The 21,042-nt window shown below is 38.7% G+C and overlaps 1 protein-coding gene across 18 annotated transcripts in view; it reads left to right on the plus strand.

Moving 5' to 3' along the window:
- MEF2C (myocyte enhancer factor 2C) overlaps positions 1 to 21,042 on the plus strand; it is a 128,788-nt gene that overhangs the window by 64,010 nt on the left and 43,736 nt on the right. The window lies entirely within an intron of this gene.

The following is a 21,042-nucleotide window of genomic DNA, read 5'->3' on the forward strand; positions in this document are numbered from 1 at the left end:
AAATGAAGCTTTTAATGATTTTGTTGTCATAGCAAAGCACTGAGAGTGATATCTAAAAAATTGGTTATGTCACTTAATGCAACTCCTGTTTTCAAAGCACCGAAGTGAATAGACATCTAATAGTATAATTTTAAAAAGTGTTGGGAGGATGAGGTCTGTCTTAACAATCAGTGAAAATTTATTAATAAATGCTATTGAATACCTTGGCCTATACACTTAGGTTACTTCAGATCTTATTAAAGGTGTTGGTTTCAGATTTTTAAATAAAATGGTTGTTGTCTAAAATGAGACTTTGGTGCTTTTTGAATCTTCACCTGGGTTAGTCATGTATTTGAGACTAGCAGTGGAAGAAAGTAAGTGTGTGAATTACATGTAAAGTGGTTTTGTCAGATGAAAAATACCCTATAACAGTCGCACCACAATAGATTGGCAAAGACTGCAACCCAGGAATATATAACACTTTTCTGTCTATCCTTATGTCAACATACAGGATGATACTGTTTTCTTCCTTCATGATCTCTCAGTAGATTTTCTCCCCCGTTAGGAGAGGATGAGGTTCTGACAGCAGAACAAAAATTTATGTGAGGTAAGACTAAGAGGAAAGTGCATAATTTCTTCCTCCTCTCTATCTTCTACTTTCCTCTCTTGCTTCAAATCTCCAGTATAGACATGAAGCCTTTTGTGTCCAGCAGAATTCAAATTCTGTCCCCAAAATTATGATCTGTCCTCTCTTAGTGGCAAAAAGCCAGAATATTCTTAGCAGGAAAAGTTTTCTGTGATATCTTTACTTCTTCCTGCCGACTTTTTTGTGGAAATAGGCGAGTAAGCCAGTAGTTACAGATTTATTACTTGTTTCACAATGAATGAATACTTTTGATCATGAGCACTGTGGTTTTTCAAGAAACTTGAGTGAAAATGTAAAATTTAAATTAATGTCTATTTTGTTGTAACTTTCAAATTTTCAGAAGGAGCACTCTCTGCACCAGCAAAGGCCCTTTCCTACAAAAATAGTGGGCCAGTTTGGGTAGGCTGGTAGGCTATTATGCATGTAGATATGTAATTTTCTGCCTATACCCAACATTTGATGGGCGTTCCTTTTCACTCCTCTAAAAGGAGCCAAATAAAAGTAGGTAATTGAAATAAATACAATTTAAATTGAATAATCTAACAATAGGCAGAAGAAGTCAAATGAAGTGCATATTTGTAGTTTTTCTGTATGTTCTGTCAGCTCTGAATTTAGTCATTTGATCATTTTGCTATTATGTTTTGCAATGTTCTGCCTGTAATGCATAATACTTAAGCCACAACAATGCCAATACTGGTCAAAGGAGTATTTGTGCAGGGTGTAGGTTTTGACAAGGGTTTCATATTATCATGCCTTTACTTGATAACTAATGTCACAGTTGCGAGTACAATAGAGGAATAAAGCCCATGAAAGTATGCAATCTGAGAAATGGTTTGTAGTTTGGATGTATTTTTATATACAGGATATAAATCTGCCACACATTTAAATATTTAAATTGATCAGTTAAACTGACTACATTACACATATTTTCCTTGCAAGGAGTCCATTTTTTTCCCACTTTCAGACAGCTAGATTTCAGACTTACAAGTTTTTAATCTTGTTCTTCCAGAACAATCAACAGCAGCTGAGAATCAGACAGTATTATTAAATCTGTTCATTTTCAGCTAAATAACTGTTCGATAAATATATTTCAATGGAAGAAAAGGGCATAGCTGTGCTCACAGATCTCTGCACAGTATTAGAGAAAGAAAACTTTTTTAGGTAGACTTATGAAAATTGGAAATATAACTGTCAACCGCACAAAGGTCTTTAATTTAGAATCCGATTTCTGTTCACATTCAGCATAATATTAACTATTTAGTTACTTTTTGGTTGTGGTAGAACTATGTTATCAGTCATTAGAATGTGGTAACACTTCCTTGAGCAATATGTATTCAAAGAAAATCAAAAGAGTGGGTCTCTAATATGTAGTTAATTACTTTTAAGTTAAACCACTGCTATTCAAATGGAAAAATTACATTAATTTTCATGTAGGTCTGGCAAAAGCTGTTAATTTTATTAAGCAAATGTTTCCAGTTTAATTACTGGGTTTAATTATATTTAGCATTTCTGAAGGAATGAGTCTTCAAGCCATAATTTGTTACTTGAAGTATTGGAAGACACCAAGTGTCGTACATGTAACAAACATTGCACTCTTTTTCAGGGGAAAAATTCATCGACATTCATTTTCATACTTCTGTTACTGCCAATGAAGCAATTTGGTCATACCCAACTTATTAGGTGTCTGATCTGATTACATCTGTCGTGATGTAAAATGGAGTGGCTAACATGAAGAGAATTGTAAAGTTCAGTTACTGTTATTCTTTGAGTTCTTTTGGTTAATTATTCAAACAAAAAGCTTGTGCTTTCTTTAAACCCGTAGTAATTTTATGTACATGTAATTAATATAACTGAGATAGTCTTTTCCAGTTGCCTCATTCAAAATGGAGTTGATTAACATGCAGTTTGGTATATCTGAGCTCTTTAGACGACAATTACCTACCAGCTGAATGTGTTTCAGTTATTACGCAGTAAATACACTTACAACATCCACAGGTAACTAAAAATCATTGTGTACTCATGAAGGTGAAAATTCAACATTCAACGCTAAAGTTTATTCATTTTAACCAACAGTGACAATTATTGTTAGTCTTAGGAAAATCTGGGAGGGGAGTTTATGAAATGTACTAGTTCTTAAAAAAAAAAAAAAGTTAATTCTGAGACTTCTGTTTAGAGTTAACTGGATTCTTCAAACTGAAGCCTTTAGGTCCTTATCCACCACACCACTCACACCGCAGTCATTCATTCAGTCTTGCTTCAGTTAAAAAGTACACGTTGGTTGCTGGATATAGTGACTTATTTTAACATGCAGGGTTCCTTCGACACTGAGGGAAAAAATTCATCTTTATGCTAACTTCCAAGTGCTGTATGTAAATACAAACAACAAAATATTCAGCGACTGTAATTTAAAATCCTGTGAAATAATTACTAGAAGGTTTGTAAATCTTTACTTTAAAGTGGGATTACATTTTCCTCTCATTACAAAATCCTGTGGCATTTGGTACACAATCTTTGATACAGAAGTAGTATTTTTACAACTAGAGTTCCAGTCTGTCCTTAGGAGTTTGTCAATACATCCAGTTCCTACCTGCTCTATCAAAAAAAAAAAACCTTACCTTATGAGTTTGTTGTTTATCAGCACAGTTGTGTAGGACTAGGCAATATTTTCTTACAGCAGAGAGGAAATGGGTAAGAGTAAATGCCAGAGTTTTACAACAGACAAGCCATGTGCATTATGCATTTTTCTTTACATTTATTTAAAATGAGGCCAGGTCCTCTCCTTGTTTCTGTAAAGCAGAAGTGGATGTAACGCAATGTGTTTCAGTGATATTTCACTGCCACTCTACTGTGAGTGACAAGAATCCAGTGTCAAAGCACTGCCTGGGAGCTCAGAAAGGACATTGTCTTTAGATTGTAGGGGGCATATTTCAGAGAAGGGATACGTGGAAGTAATTTCCATCTTGGCTGCAAATGTTAATTACAACCCTAAGCCATCAAGCATTTGTTGATTTAAGGTGAAACATCCTGCCTGTTTTCTCTCTTATTGTCCCTTCTTCCTTGTCACTTTTTCATGTCAAAGCATCAGATACTGTCTCAGCCTTAGCAGATGTCTAGTGAGTTTTCACTAAGTCCTGGTTTTGATTCTGTTTCTTAGATACCAAGTCTAATACACTGATCCCTTGCCTGTGTGCGCATAAAGCATTCCTCCACAGATCACTAACCACTTCATCTTTCAGCTCTTCTTAAGCCGCAAATCCATAATTTTCTTTGACCCTGCTGCTCTTACTGTCCCTCTTTCTCCAACTGGCTTCTTTTCCTCTGCTGATGTAGTGGTCACTACCATTAATTCAAGTTCTCCTGCTAGATCAACCCTTTCAAATTCATCCCATTAAACAGATCTTCCATTTTCTGTCCAACATACATCCACCTCACCAGTTCCCCTCTGTAATACCACTAATCACTGGTAGAGGAAAAGAGGAACAACACAAACTTCCTTCATTTTTCTCTTTGCTAACTGAGGTTCTCAATGTTATCTATGCTGATCACCCACTGAATCTTCTTTGAATTTTGTAAAGTTCACTACTTAAAACTGCTAGTTTGCATGCATGCACACACATCTGCACAGTCTTTGCAACTGTCTTTTATCTTTAGGAAACTCTTCCATAACCTCGGTGTCTTTTCCTTTTCCAAAATATCCCCTTTGCTATCTGCCCTTGGCTCTTTCTTTTACTGGTACCGGGCTTCAACTTCCTTTTTTTTCCTCGTTCCTTTTTTTTTCACACTTAGAAAGAGTTCTGGGTCCTTAATATATAAGACTTTTATATATAGGAAGATGTCAGCTCCTGCAATACGCCATCATATCCTTCTTCAATAAAACCTTATCCTTGTTTGGCTTCTCAGCTATACATTGTTTTACTCTGTGGGTTTGGTTTTTTTTCACCTGAGTATATATCAAGCATCCTATGCCCTTTCACCCACCCACTCTTGCAATTTTGCTGTATTCTAATGCACACTAACAGGTCCTACCTCAAAGTATTTACGGCCCTACTTCAGACACAGCACAGCAAGAACGGGTAGCAAAATAAGGTGATGATACAGTAACATGATTCTCCACTTAAGATAACATCAATCCTGTTTCCATCAAAAAATGCTTATACTTCTCGTACGAATGACCATCTTTTGACCATTTCTGAGGGACTCCTCATCTTCAGATGACGCTTAGTTTTGTCCTTCTTAATCTCTTGCCAGTTGCCCTATAACACATACTTCTTTTCCTGTCCCTAGGAGCATCACTAAGTTGTGCTCTCCTTTGCCACTTGTCTCACCAGTGGCTCCTTCAGTCTGCCTCTTAGGGATCTCTTTTTCCATTACACTTGAAGCCCCTCCATCATCTTTTCCCTCTCTTTTCTCACAGAAATTTGGTAATTTTGGAGAAACTTGGATTGGACAAACCCTTACTTTCAGTGATACAGAAGACTTCATAAAGAATTAGCCTGAGCTCTTCTATGAGACTTTAATTATCCTAGGGCTGTTGTGATGGGGTTGCTGGATGGGCCATGGGGAGAAAAGGTAGTTCTGATTTTCAATAATATGTTAGATTTAAATAATTTACAAACTGTAGATTCTTCTTCATAGGTAATCAGCATCTAGCATTGTATTTATAACTTTTTTTGCATGGAGTCATGCATCTTCATTGCTCTAGTGACTGCTGACCTTTTGCAGAGTATTTTGCCTTCCAAATACAGTAGACTTCTGTATTTGTTGAGGGAAATTAGCAAGAGAGGTTTAGCAAGAGAAATGAGTGCCATTTGCAACAGCACTTTCCCCCAAGGGAAAGAAGTGAGCTTATGGACATGTGAAATTCTCCCTGAAGACTGCACATCCTTTCTGTTTTACAACACACAGAGACATCTTTACAGACCTTAATGTTAAGATGGTAGGGAACAAATACCCCTACAGGGTGGTGGAATTCAGAATTTTGCTTTTGTGTGTGTGTCATTGCTTTTTAGAAAAACATTTTGCTCTAAAATAATATGTATAATAACAACATGCAACTCATGATAGATAACAATGTATACTTCCACAAGTTTGTAGCAGTACTAGCTTGAATTAAGAGTCCTATCACTTTTAGTATGACCAGCAACACAGGCATGAAATGTGACTACATCTCCTATACAGCCTTGAAGGACTTCATACTTTAAACTTGGTCCAGCTCTAGCACGTTGGAAGGTTGAGAGTTAATGAGAATAGCACTCAGACAGCAAATGGTGTATGCATATGATGTGCTATATGGTCAGTGTTTTGTGCCTGAGAGGAATGCCACAGTCCTGTTTTGCTAGTGGACTTACTGCTCATTATCCCATCAATTCTTACAGGTGTGCTGTGGACCCTACAGCACACGTAGGATTAGTCGCTTAGTGTGCATTCTCTCTGAATGAGATGAAGAAGAAAAAAAATTCCTTCTGTCAATTATTTCTAAAGGTCACAGAGCTAATGACTAGCTGGGAGGTTAATTAGATTCTGAAAGCCTCTTCATATCAATTAAGACTCTTACCTGTATATTTGTAGTAAATAAGCCCATATAACTCTATAAATGTGCTCTTTTTAGGAAAAGTAAGGCAACTGTTGTAGCTTGTTTAATGTAATAAGTGTATTTTCTTCTCTTATCATCATAACATGCTACTGCATATAAACAAGACATGAAGTACGCATCAAGTCAGCTCTTCAGCTGTTGAAATCAGCGATTTGTGTCAGCTACCATGGGCTGAAGATCTGGAACAGTATAGAAAGTAAGCCTATATGTAAGAAAGGTTATTCAGGGTGATCTAAAGACAGTACAGTCTATTGGATACTGCCCTGGACTAGGACCCATGAGACTCAGATTTTATTAATAGCTTTGCCAAATTCTGTTGTGTGACCTTGGACAAGTCACATTTCCTCCTAATGCTTCAGTTTCCCTACCCGTAAAATGGGGGTAGCGTTATTGATTTCCTTTGTAAATTGATTGAAGACCAGCTTGTTAAAAAAATAGCTACCATTACCAGTTTCCACAGGCCAGGAGATGATTAGACAGAGTCAACTGGCCAAAGAATTTCCTTTGGATGATGATTTAGGCTTTTTAAATGCCTGCTTCTTTTTTCATTTTTAGTAAATATGAGCCAAACCATTATTCCTAACCTCATGTATGACGAAATCATGGGATTGACTTCAAGATCTTCAGCATTTTTGTAATATTTCTTTGTTTGCCTTCTGAGTTATAAGCCTTTGGAAATGTGTTTGTAACCTAATATCCTCATGTGAGTTTTTTCTATGTTTTTCCTAACCATAATTAGTACAAAAAGATTTTGGTGGGGAAAATATCCCATTTTCAAAAATACTAAAAAAATCTCCAATTTATCAATCTTAATTTCATTTTCCCAAGCAATTAATTTAGAAATACATATTTTTTTTTAAACAAAAGCTGATATTCTTACCCAATCTTATTATTCCATCATAATTATTCCATTCCATTCCATTATTGGGCTTTATGTAAATAGTAGCTGTTACAAGACCACATGAAAAACTTCAAAGTTTTTTGGAAAAGTGTAAAAGGCAATTCTATTCTGTCCAAAGTAGTCCCTTTCCCAGTAGAACTGTCCTAGTCAGTCCCTCTACTATACCCGATAGATAGCAATTTATTCCCTTCCTTCTGCTTATCCACATGAGATTTTTACTCTTTATCTTTTCATCCACAGGCTATTGTTTAAGCTCTCCTTGATAACTCTGCAGCATCCTGTTGCTGTGCATCTAATAAGTGATAGATTCTTGATGCTTTGCATCCTAGAAGAAAGGTAGAGGGTCAAATGTTGACACTACTGTTTGGGGTTTTTTTTTTGCTAATATGTTTCAAATTAATCTGGTAGGTGAAAAATGCAGCTAAGGGAAAGTTGCATAATGAGTTGTTTTCCTGTGCTCTCTGTCTCAAAAAAAAAAAAAAAACCCAAACAAAAACAAAACAAAAAAACCCCCCAAAAAACTCAAAAAGTTTTCCACTACGATTTATTTGCAGTAAGGATTTGGTTGATGTGAAACATAGTTTGTTATCCTAATGTATCTCAAATGAAACCGAAGTAGCTCTCCTGATAGCTGGTTTTTTCATACATGGAAAAAGAGGATAGGGACAGCGAAAACTAAAATGGATGCAAAGTTAGTTTCTCTGAAACACACAGTAAAGCAAAAGCTGCTTTTGAGTATATTTTGAGAGGTCTCTGGAGCTTGTGATTTTTACTTACTGAGGATCAGTTCTTGTTATTGGTCATATCCCCTTGCTATTTTTCTTTTACACTTTCGTTATTAGTAATCATTTTTTAAGTATTTTAAGAACTTAGGAAATGTTCTGGACAAACTGTTACAAAAATGCTATAATGACAAAGGTGAAAAATATGTGCAGAATATAAATGTGTTCCAAACTCTTGTTCATAGTTCCTTTCTTTGTCAAACTGGGAACTTAAGTTTCTATTTCGTAGAGCAAGGTTTATTTCACAGATCACTGTTTCCTTCTCCAAAACATGATATATCTGGCTGAGAAGCTGGAAAAATCTTACATGTCTGTGTAACATTCTTATAACTTAATAGCTCCAAAGTTTTATCCCAATCTAGTCATTGGAGAATGTTCTTTGTTTTTGTAGTCACTGTTTCACATAGTAACAGCTTGTTGTATTTTGGTCTGTTTGCCAGAGGGTAGGTTTATTTTTAAATCCCTGAACTCTGAATTTTCTTTATTTTTCCAAGATTGGAAGCAGCTGAAACGCCTGGAGTTGCAGGTTGAAGGGCTTGCTTCAGAATATGATATGGGAAGCCTCATCCCATCCCCCTTTTGTGTTTTTCTTTTTTAAGTTTTTCCTAACAATGTCTTTTAACTGATATTTGTCTAAAAATAGAAAACTGCCTAACTAAAAATAGCTTGGCTCTCAGTCTTGCCAAGGAAAATGGAGAGGAATAGGCGTGGAATAGAAGGCTGAGTAATCCAGCTCTATTCATTCACAGATCCCTTTGAGAATGCAGGCGATGATAAAGTGCCCTCAAAAAACCGCAGGCCTGACTTGCTCTCTTCAGACTTCTAGGTGCCAATAAACATTTTAGCCCAAGGATATATTTTTTTTTCCTCATAGATCGTAAACACTTTCTGAAAGACAAGGCTTTGTTTCACAGAAGCTAACTTACTGTCAGAAATAGCTGACTTTCCGAAGGTCCTTGAGTGTTGTTTTTTTTTTTTTTGACTTTCCACGTTTTTTAGTTTATTTCCAGATGAGCAATGACTGCAATGTTCTGTCAAGAATTACCATGAAATGTCACATATCTAGTGTGAATGAATGAAAAAAATAGATGCTTTCAACTGATTTCATATTTAAAATTGTGCCCTCAAAACTTCACATGCCAGTAAGAAAGAAAAATGTATTACTCTGATTCTGAACAGTAAAAGTGAATTAGTAGGCAGTTGGCTGTATTTCACTAAGAAATCAAACTTCAGCTGCAGAGCACTTCTGCATATACATAACTGAAGTCTTTTACTTGTAATTCTTCATTTATCTGAAACTCAAATTTCACCATAAGTAGAAAGGAGATGGGAATGGCAAGGGGCTGGTTCTAATTAACTTTAAAATAAACTTGTTGAGAACCCCGCAAAGCAGGAACTTTTCATTTGAAAAGCTATCATATGAGAGAAAGTCAGTCTTGTTTTGTGCTACAGAGCTTTTTATATCACATCACCATTGTGGTATTGCAGTGAGAGGTAGCTGTAATACGAAACAGGAGAAAAGACACCAGGAAGGGTTGAGCATGTTATTTAAAACAGGAATGTTTGTTGTTGTTCTGGATGGATTTTTTTTGTTTTAGTTGGGTTTATTTTTGTGTTTTTCTAGGTCTGAGTAACCTGGTCAAACAGAGCAACAGGGTGTGGAAATGTCAGCACAGTTCACAGGGTTATTTGAGCCTGAGTATTGTTTTGTTCAGTTCCTGTAATGCTGCTTGTGATAAGACTCTGGAGACAAAAGACGATAATTGATGGAAAGGGACTTAAATCACTCCAAAAAGAATCAAGGTCCTTGTATTTGGTTACATTGACTCTTCTGGTCTCCTTCCTCCTTGTAAAGCATTTTGTCTTCTTGCATGTTGGCCCTCTACTGCCCTTTGTAGTGGAGGCAGACCACAAGTGATTCCTTTATGCAGTACACAGGGTGTAATTGTGTCTGTGTGGTGTATTAGTAATTACCAAGGCTGAATTCCCGTATTGTATCTTCACTGCAAGCATTGAAAAATAGGACACACTAGCCTGCATTACCGTTTTCAACCTAGATAGTGAGCTACTTGTAGCTACATTCCAGACACAAAGGCTTTTGTGAGCAAACCCATTTTTCATTTTCATTGTTGAGACATCCCTGCTCCATAAGGTAAATACAAAATGTGGTTGTTTACCTGGAATCTTACACAGAAGTAATAATCACAAGTGTAGAAATACCACATCTTCTCTTACTTCACTACTGTCTTTCATGCAAACTATTAACCTTGCCCTCTTTTCCCCCAAGACATTTTATTGGGTTCCCACAAGCTGTCAACTGTTCTTTGTCAAACCAGTGTTGAAGGTGATGCAGCACTGGATTTCTAGCAAAATCAGCAAGTGATGCACAGTTCTTCATATGCTTACACATGAGCAAAGCTGGGGGTTTTTTTAATGTGTAAGTGTTTCCAGATGTGAGCCCTTAGCCACTGCTCATAGTTGTATTAGGTAAAAAGAGCCATACACTATCAAAAGTCAAAAAACTCTGATATGTAAAGTCCATTACTGAGGTTGAATTGAGCCCTGATTTAAAGCCTTGAGTGGTCAATGAGAGCCTTCTGACTAACTTCAAAACTCTCTGGTTATAGTTCCTAGCATAGACACCAATTTCTATGGATCCTATCACCTTTGTAGTAAGCAATACTAGAATAGGTCTTATTTCTACAAAAATTCATAGATGTCCTGTTTCAGACAGTGAAACTATTCACAAAAAGAAAGTTAAATGGTCCTGCAAATATCGGCAGAATCATAGATTTATTTCTGAAGCAGTTCCAGTGTCAGTAATGGTGGCAGAATTGGGACCTAAACAGTTCATACCATGAGCAGCATTTATGTATCTATACTGAGAAGTAAAAACCTCCACTTCCCTTCCACAGGGAGTTGACAGTAAGTGAACCCCCTTCGCTGTGTAACAAGGGCACTGTGCAAGAGGAGCTTCATCACCAGAGAGGATGGGGGTACAAAAACTCAGCCTGTTCCTGGCTTTTTGCCTCCTTCACCTGCTAGGGAGCTGGCGTTTAAATGCTTTGCTCAGAGCACCTCACCCTTCTGTTCTGCCTGAAGCAAAATATCTCCACACCTCTCCTTCCCTGGACTGCACACAGATCACAGTTATCTGTTCTTGAGATGCCTTTCCACAGTTTTTATAGTTCTGGCAGAAGTTCTGTTAAACTTCAAAATATGCTGACTTTTCTTCCCTGTTACAGTAAGAAGGTATAAATTATTTATTTGTGTACTATAAAATTTGCATCCATCCTTTATGTATTATGTAGTTCATATTGATTAGAATCCATTTGCCCTGAATTCAGGGAGGCCTCTATGTGTTTGTTTATATAAAAGACAATTGAAATAACTGTAAATTACCAAATCTGCAAGGGTATGAAACCTCAGACACATGTACTTTATTGTTCTACATTTTTAATAATCACAAGTATAGCAGTCAGCTGTGAATTAATGTCCATAGTCCAGAACTGCTGAATGTAGTTAAATCTTAAATAGCCATTGTTCTTTGAGTTAAAAATGAAACTTTAAAACAGAGTTTTAATCAATGTTTTTATTTTATGCAGCAACTTATAAATCCACAACTTTAGGTTGTTGTGTTTTCCTTACTTAATTTTGCTATGTGTTTTTATATATGGTTAGCAGTTAATGGAAGAGTAAAAAGGTCTGTTAAAACAAGTTGCATTGTCTGTGTTCTAAACATTTCATTAATGTTTTTGCATTATAGACAGTGGTGTTAAAGGGAAAAATACTTATTGGATAGGCTTTCATTAAAACAAAAATCTCAAACCCATTTATTTCTATCATCCTACGTGATCTGTAGACAACTATAATTACATTTTATAGTGCAGAGCATAAAAATGTGCATGCATTTTACTTTGGGTTGTTAAAGTAGACGTTTATTTCTTTGATCAAATGTTACAGCACACAGGCTGTTCAAAGAAAGCAAATTATAGAAGAGTCAATAAAAGTACTCTAAACAACACACAGCTGCTATAGATTGATTGAAAAGAGATCAAACTCTTGACAAAGCAGTAGCTTCTAATGGAGTGTATGGCGTTTAAAGTATATTTAGCTTACTGCAATAGAATCATGGCTATCGCATGAAAAATATAAAACCACAGAATTTTTCCTTTCATTGTTTTATTCCAAGGCTTGTTTATTACATACTTTTAGCATGTTCAAACATATATCAGTAAAATGGAAGCTTTACACCTTTGTCTCCAGCAGTTACCGGTATGTGCCTTAGCATTTAATCTGTGTTTTGTAACCTGCGTGGAAAGAAGCTTGCCTTCTCAGATGTAAATTTTCACACAACCCACATATATTGTTTAACTCATGAATAAAAATTCTTAATTATGCCTAGTACTTTCCAACCTATATCTGAAAGTGTTTCGCAGAAGTGACTAAACACAAATTTTAAAATATGGAAGCTAAGGTCTTTTTATCCAAAAGCCTAATCTGGAGACATATGAACTTTGTGAGGGACCTTGTTATTTGATCTTGAAGACTCCTAGGGGCCTGTACTGTGCTTACTAAGCATTAACCCAGTCTGGGCCAAAATGGAGAGTCTTTTCCCAGTTTAAGCCCCGAAAAATCTGGGAACTCTCAGTCCTCCATGAACAAAATAACCCTGGTAATGAATTCCTAATACTGTCAAGCTTTTCACAAACCAGAATCAGAAAATATTGCTGGTGTTTCTGTGCCATCAAAGGGACAGAGGCTTCCATTTAATTCCTTTCTTAAAGGATTCCTTTTGCATTTTATTGAAAGTCTGCTCAACATAAAATGCGAGCACCAGCTCTGCTGCAGAAAGCAGATTTCAATGGGCTCTTCCTTCAAACAAAAATGCTATAACAAGCCACAAAACTCTGTGCCCCGTTGATTTCTGTTTCTCTGACCCAACAAATGTAGTACTTGTTATAACACAAAAGCAAAATATTACAGGGAAGTGCAGAAGTTTGACCTATCTAGAACTGTGTAGAGCATGGGAAGGCAGGTAAATCCTATCCCTCATACAGATACGCGATATAATAGATTTGAGCCCATTCAGACCAATGAAGAAACAGAACCTGTGTTTCCAGTTTTGTAGCAGGTTTCCAACTACTATTTATACAGAAAATCTGCAACAGGAGCCTTTTCTTAAAAGAGAAAAGTAACTCTTCTTCAAGTCTTTGAAAGATTAGCTGTAGGAGGGGTCACTAAGCCTGAGTCGATGCCTGAATACCCAGCAGAGCTTTGGGGGTGACAGTGTCTCTGCAGCCCTGGCTGAGCAGTGTAACTTCTGATGAGGGATAGGATTTCCAAAACCCCATTTGCTTGGTCTGGGTCACTCACAACTTCGTCCCATGCTGCTAGGTTTGAATCTTGTTCTGTAGCAACAAATTCCTCTGGTGCCCAGCATAGGAAGTCTCAGATCCTGACACAGTGTGAATTCCATTCTGGAGGTCGAGTGCCTAAATAGTAAGTATTGCCAAATCGAGCTTTCTATATCCCTAAATCCTTTATTGGACCTATTCCATAGCCCTTTCCTGTCACAAGGCCCTTCCTAACAGCAAGGGAATTGCTGCAGGGTGTGGACTCCTCTTTATGGTTTCAGTGTAAGCTCAAAGCAATGTGGCTAAGAGAGAACACTCCTTGTTGACCATTATCCTACCCTGACACTTTAAAAAATGCATCCAAAGGATGTTTGGAAAGGTGTGCTTTCGTTTCTCTGTCCCACAGATGTCTTCATTTATAGCTTTCAAACGCTGGCAGGTATAGAGGGTTCTGCCTAATTGGCTTCATTAGCAGAACCCTGGAACTGTTAGGACCTCCATAGTTAACTATATTTGACAATTCTGACTTGACTTGTTTCAGTAGTAAGAAGTTTGTTTAGCAGGACTAAACTCATCTGATAGTAATACTCACTTGTATTCACAACTGTAGCCTGAACAGAAGTAAGATGCTTCAGGGCTTGGACTTGAGGTGAAATACTGAATCCCCAGGGGTTGCAGAAACCTTTCTTGCCTCTCCCACAGACTAGATTTTTCATTCCCTTCCCGCTAAGGAGTTGGAAAAATCCTCCCACTCCTGTACAGTCTTTTTCATGGGAGAAATGTTCTTAATTCCACCTCCTCCATCACAGAGTGATGGAGCAAAAGAGCTGACTAAACATTCTACAGTTAAGTCTGCTTCCTACTGATTTCCACTACTGATTCAGTGGCAGGAATAAAAGAAGTACTCATCCATTCCTGCTACCTCTATTTTGTTCTGGGGTCTTGTGATCTAGCACACCCTAGGCAGAAACAGGAGCCCTGCCAAACTTTGAAATCAATGTAAGTAAGCTTTGCTACCATTTGTTTGAAAGTTTCCCATTGCTGAGAAATTCCAGGCAAACCTCAGGACTGTGAACCTCTGAGCAGACACTAGGAGCAAGGTTGTGCACTTCTGAATTGGAGAAATTCTTATATGCTCATTACTTCTATGCTTATCGGCCTCTTACGGAAAGGATCTTGTAGCATTACTTATTTTCACTGAAATTTTGGTTACTTAGGACATCTCTGGTCCCTTTTGCTACTCTAAGTGCTGTATGAAAATGTTGGCGCATTGAAATCAGCCAGGATGTCTTTGCCAGATCTTTGATTTTAATATATCAATAGTAAAAGGCAAAGCCACATGTATTTTGAGGTAATCACTTCTTCGACCTTATCACAGCCTCTGATTTCTTTGTCACAGTCACCTTCTGATTGATTTCAAGATTGAGTTTTCATATTCAAACATAAAATAAATGGTAAGGAACATGAAGTATTCCTTTATCATTCTATGTAATACTCTTTACTTTTCCTCTAGATTGTCTTTTTGCATTGTAAATGTTCTGCTGCATGTAAATGTTCCTGTTCAAGGAAAGAGCTCTTGCTACTGCAGCAGCAGGCTTGAGGCTGCAAATGGCTTAGAAGATATTCGAGGTAACGGAATAAGTAAATGAGCTCAGTGTTCTTGCCACAATAATGTCGATAGGAAATCCTGCTGTTCTATCTCAGCATAATGCTTTCAGGTTTGGCCTGTAGTTCCTCCAAGCCTCCAGCATGGCAGGATTTTGGGGCTGGGAGTAATGCTTGTGTGCTGGTGGATTTCAGCTCTTATTAGGTAAGGAACCAGTATGGTTCTTCCTTCTACACAAATGGAGTGTTACTGACTTCTGAACATTTTTCTCAGGTAGCCAGCAGTCAATAAAGACCTAGCTGCTTCTCAGGAACACAGTCCCACATACACTACCTGCATCCAGGCTGCTCTGGATTTGAGATTCCCAATGAGAAAAAATCCCTTTTCATATGTACCATGTCTCTGTGAGGCTCCGACTGAGCAAACGGCTGCAGTATATCTGGAGATATGAATACCCCAAAACTATTTATTGGCCTTTCCTGCATTGGAGGTTACCACCTTCGCAGCAGAGTCAGAGGAAGAGAATGCATGCCCACCCCTTGGCCGCTCCACCTCCGCAGCTCTGGTATGGGACGAGTAATCCCAGACGGCAGGGCAGAGCAGGCACCCCTGCATGGTGATTTATCCTGCAGCACTGAGAGCCACCAAAGCCGGTCAGGGCCCATAGCTAAGTCTTCACCAAGTGAGATGGTACCAGTCATACACATGTTCACAGCATCCTTCATGCACATGTCTACCAAGCCGTGGAAGAAATGAAATAGGCTGAAATCTTCCTCCATTTGTCCAGCTTTCCTGCAGAATTAGGGGGCCCAAGTAGAAACATCTTATGTAGCCCACAGAATTCTCTGTGTGGGAATACCATATGATTAAAGGTTTGAAGATCTCAGACAGTAGGGCTTTGGCAGGCCAATATACCAATTCTTCTTTAGAAACCTGTAATTTTTTCCAAAAAAAGAAATCCAGTTTTATGATGAAAAGCCCTAACATTCAAGATATGTTTTAGCAGCTTCTGAAAGAAGCCGAAATTTTCAAAGAAGACACTTAGTTTCTGAACGAAGATTTATCTTTTCTATTTTACCTTCTCAGCCATGATTCTTCTAGTATCTCTGTAAAATCTGTCCTCATTTCTGGTCAAAACTTCTGACTAGACCTTGAGTCTACCTCTGCTTTCTACCAGCAGTGATAACAACTAGAAATTGCTCCGTTTATCAAGTTTTCTTCATTCCCAGACAGAGCACTGAAACTGACCATTGTGTTGTTGATCTAACTTAGCGTCTATTCACAAAGGTACAGAGGGCAGCTTATAAGCCAGCTTTTGCAGATGGATGTGAAGGTCTATCTGTATTAAATTCAGACTCCTTACTGAGTATATTACAGTTTGTTTGGGTGATTTCTTCCTACAGCACCCCAGTTACACTGGACTTACTGTCATTCAACTTTTTATAGAGAAAGAATTATAGAAAACTGAATTAACAAAACCCAGGCAGGAAGATGCAAAATCCCATGCAGGGGAGACCTTGTAACAGTCTTCCAATACCTAAAGGGGATGACAAGAAATCTGGAGAGCGGCTTTGGACAAGGGCCTGTAGGGACACGACAAGGGGAATGGCTTTAACCTGACAGAGGGGAGATTGAAATGAGACATTAGGCAGAAGTTCTTCCCTGTGAGGGTGGTGAGGCCCTGGCACAGGTTGCCCAGAGAAGCTGTGGCTGCCCCATCCCTGGCAGTGCTCAAGGCCAGGTTGGACGGGGCTTGGAGCAACCTGCTCTGGTGGAGGGTGTCCCTGCCCGTGGCAGGGGGTGGAAGTGGGTAAGCTTTAAGATCCCTTCCAACCCAAACCATTCTATGGCTCTATGATTCTACGAAGATAGTAACAGAAGTGGAAGTTAAACTGCAGCTTCTTGGGGTATACCGTAGCAGCTTAACCCTTGGATAACCTTACGTAAAGGGGATAATCTTTTGCCTTCTTTGATGGCACAGTGTGCAGTAATGGAAATTGAGAATTTCCTTGAGTGGAAAGCTTCCTAAATTCTCAAAAATCTTTTCAAGATCTGACCACTTTTTTGCAAATTCTGTGATTTCTGATTCTTCCCATTGGGAGAAGCGCTTACTCCTGTCAAGGAAAGAGCAGAGTGACATGGGCTTTTGAAGAAGTTTTGCTTCAGGAAAGCAGACTAGCTTTCTAGGATAATCATGAAGTTCTGGAGTTCCATCCATCTCCTCCATACAACTCCTGACTGTACTTTCTTATTTTTTGGCTAGTGTAGGGTGACCTGCAAGTTTCCACTTGCAAAGTTTGTGTCTGAATCTTTTCACTCCTGTAGGATTTTCCATGGGAAAACAAAACCCAGTTCTTTGTTTCTAGTAGATGGCACTTTGGTAAGCAGACAAATATATACCATACTCTAGGGATTTTAGCAGCTGTTTAAAGATACATGCAGTTTGCACAAATGTTTCTGGTAAATAACAGAATTTATAGAAATTGTTGGTCTAACAGAAAAAAAAAATCTCAAATCATGTATTTAAGTCTGCATCGTTTCAGTCATCTGTTTTGTACTTGACATGATTTTCATGTGCCAGTTTTTCTTCTCAAATAGTGCTTGCTCACTCCAAACTTAGGGGAGAGACTTTTTTCTCTTTCCTTGACTCTATCAGCAGAACAGTGAGTTGATGGTTATTGCTTTGTGCTATTTAAGGCCTTCCTCTGAATGAAAGAGGAGGCTAAAGTTTCAGAGATCTAACCTCTATTATAATTCACCATTTTTGAAAAATATATTGATTTTTGCATTTTTACCAATGGATAAAACAATTATGGTACTATAAAAATAAAAGGGAATGTTCTTTTTCCATTTAAAAGAACTGCTATTCAGCAACATTCACTTATTGACATATTGGTACCTCTTTTTTTTGTAATTCCCAGTAATTTGATCTGACATAAAATAAATGTTTAAATTCTGGGAAAAATACAAAAACAAAAAATCTGTTCAGAACATTGGTACACTCAAGATTTTTAAGGGAAACTTCCAAAGAAAACCCAGGTGCTGAAGGAAGTGGTGTTCTTGCCTCAGTGGGTGGTATTTTCACTGCTGAGTCAGTACACCAGTTCAGTGCTGCTGGAGGGGCTCTGTTTCAGATGGAATGGAAGAGCAAAATGTTGTGGTCAACAAAGACCCCCTGGCCTGTGGTTAAGGGTGAAGGTTTTTGCCCCATGGTCTAGGAAAAATTCTATTCCAAGGAACTTATGTGTTACAGTTCTATTTGTCTGAGATGCATGTCATTTCCGCTCCTGAAATCTTCATTTGCTACCACTGATGGTACGTTCACCCCAGGATAGCTGCATTTCAACAATGTGTGAAGCAGTCCTTAAACATATAATTTCAGAATCTCTTTGGGATCTTTTGGAACACAGATAATGCTCTAAAATGTATGCAAAGTATAATCCCTATCAGCTGCAATTCTTTCCATAATAAGATTTTGTGACAAAAGATTCTGTAAAATATATGTGTTCCTCTGTACGTCATATTCCTCAAGTATTTTGAAAACGGCATCTAGTATTAAATGTTCCCATTTATATCATGGAAAAACACCAGCTGCCTTTGAAATAGTTAATTGTTTCTGCAGGTGTTTATATTAAGCTGCATATTTCAAATACTGTATGTTTCAAGAGATAGTAACACTGATGTAACAGACGTGGTAACACCACTGTACATCCAGAATAACTCAACTGGTGTCTTTACAGCTGTTCCAAGTCCAGCTACAGATTTACACTAGTGTAAATGAGATCTCACTTCAGCCTTGTATTTGTGTATATGTCTGACTAAATTAGGCACAAATGGAAATGTTGAGGGCAGTGCTCCATCTGGAAGGGCTGGAGTCAGTGGAGAAAGATTAAAGATAGATGAACATAAAAAGAAGGAGGGAAATAAAAACCTGTTGATGATTACAGTGTTTATTTTTAAGTGGCCTCACATTCCCCAAAGAAGCTGAGATGATTCTGCTGAACTACTGTAAAGTTTATTTTTCCATTCATACACTTTCTGTGTCTGGCAGTAAAACCTAGGTCAAATCAAATAATACACTATGTCTCACCAGTATCTTCTTCTGTTTTAAATATCCTTGATAAAGCTTAGGGAAAACCTGGCCATTTAAATACTTTATACACTTTAACAGCTTTGAAAAGTCAATAAAGGATATAATGTAATGATACTATGCTGTGGCCAAGGGGCAAGAGAGGAGTCAGTTCTGCATCTACTGTGGCTTTAGGCCACCCTTGCACCCCTTAGCAGACTGGATCTGCTTGCATACTGGTGGTGTTTGTGTCAGGGAGCTGGTGGAAGTAGCCAGAGTGTAGAAGTTTTGTCTTCATGAAGTTTTTCCACAAGCACTGAGCCTTGAGAAATAGTGAAAGTCTATCTTCTGTAAATCCACTTTCCAAGACAGAGGATGGAAAATGAGGTGTTTGCCACTAGGCTGTGATGCTAGCCTTCATTCTGCAGGAGAAGGTACACATTTATGGGCAGGGCAGCATGTGTAAAGAGTGGCAGCAAAAACAAAAGAGAACAAGCTGAAGTGTTCTGCCCTTACCTACATCTTCTGTATTCCCATTACTCAAAAACAGTGCCTGTTACAGGCCTTTGAACCCTCAGTAAGGGGTTATAATTACTGGGGCGCTCAAAAGAGTGGTGGTAACTATTCCATCCTCAAATGTCCTGAGAATACCTCTGATCGAAGTAAAAAATCTGCTAATGTTGTGCATGAAGCACTGACAGCCAGTCTCTGGTAAGGTGTCAGGTTTTTTAACACAACAGAGCAGAATTTGACTGTCTTTCCAAAGTACAGGTTTAAAAAACAGCTGCACAGAAGTTTCATTTTCACACAGTCTTTGGGTGTAAAGGCTGGATATGACAGTAAATTTTGGCTAATGTTTAAAAGGAATTTTGTCCAATGCTTGTTAGGTTGTTGTTTTATTTTCCTTTTTAAATCTCATGTATCTGTGGCAGTGATTTTGTCAAAAGGTGTAATCACAATTAGGTCAGCATTTCATTTATGTCAGTAATCTTAACACCTCCAATTAATCTTGCATGGAAATTCTTTATTTAGAAACTGACAGTATTGTCTGGAAAAACGTGTACTTTTTTCTGTATATGCTTATCCACCACAACAGCAATATTAAGCTAGTATTATACTGCATCGTAGCAAACAGAGGCTGATCATGCTTATCAAGGAATCATAGAATCGCAGGCTGGTTTGGGTTGGAAGGGACCTTAAAGCTCACCCACTTCCAACCCCCTGCCACGGGCAGGGACACCTTCCACTAGACCAGGTTGCTCCAAGCCCTGTCCAGCCTGGCCTTGAGCACTGCCAGGGATGGGGCAGCCACAGCTTCTCCGGGCAACCTGTGCCAGGGCCTCAGCACCCTCACAGGGAAGAACTTCTCCCTAAGAGCTCATCTCAATCTCCCCTCTATCAGGTTAAAGCCATTCCCTCTTGTCTTGTCCCTACAGGCCCTTGCCCAAAGCCCCTCTCCAGCTTTCTTGTAGCCCCTTAGGCACTGGAACCTGCTCTAAGTTCTCCCAGAGCCTTCTCTTCTGCAGGCTGAACCAGCCCAGCTCTCTCAGCCTGTCTCCAGAGCAGAGCTGCTCCAGCCCTCGCAGCATCTCCGTGGCCTCCTCTGGACTCACTGTAACAGGTTCACACTATGAAGACTTCTAAAAAAATCCATCTAGATTTGTACAAGAAGGCGCTGAGAAATGTCTAGTGGAGGGCATGTATGTGTATATATGAATATATATATATATACACACATGTATTTATGTGTGTATATATATCTGCAAAGTCCAAATGCTGCGTTCCTGTCTGCTGCGACCACATGAGAGCCGAGAAGCGCAACAGCAGCAGGGGTGAAGAAAACCCAAAGAAACCAAACCCCAACCCCAGAGGTGTCACATGGTGGGGCCGGGAGCAGCGCATCCCCAGTCAGCGCCGCGGTCGCAGGGACAGCCATCTATGGCCATGGGACAGCAGGCGGTGGCGCCGACAGCTGCGGATGGCCAGGATGCATGGCATTGCACCGACACCCGCTCCACTCCCCCCACGGATTCCCGTCTCCTCTGTCAAGGCCAGGGAAACGTGATCCCTTCCAGTGTGGTTGGTGTAGGAACGCTACATCATCTGCCC

Source organism: Strigops habroptila, chromosome Z, assembly GCF_004027225.2.
Source record: "Strigops habroptila isolate Jane chromosome Z, bStrHab1.2.pri, whole genome shotgun sequence".
Classification (NCBI taxonomy): domain Eukaryota; kingdom Metazoa; phylum Chordata; class Aves; order Psittaciformes; family Psittacidae; genus Strigops; species Strigops habroptila.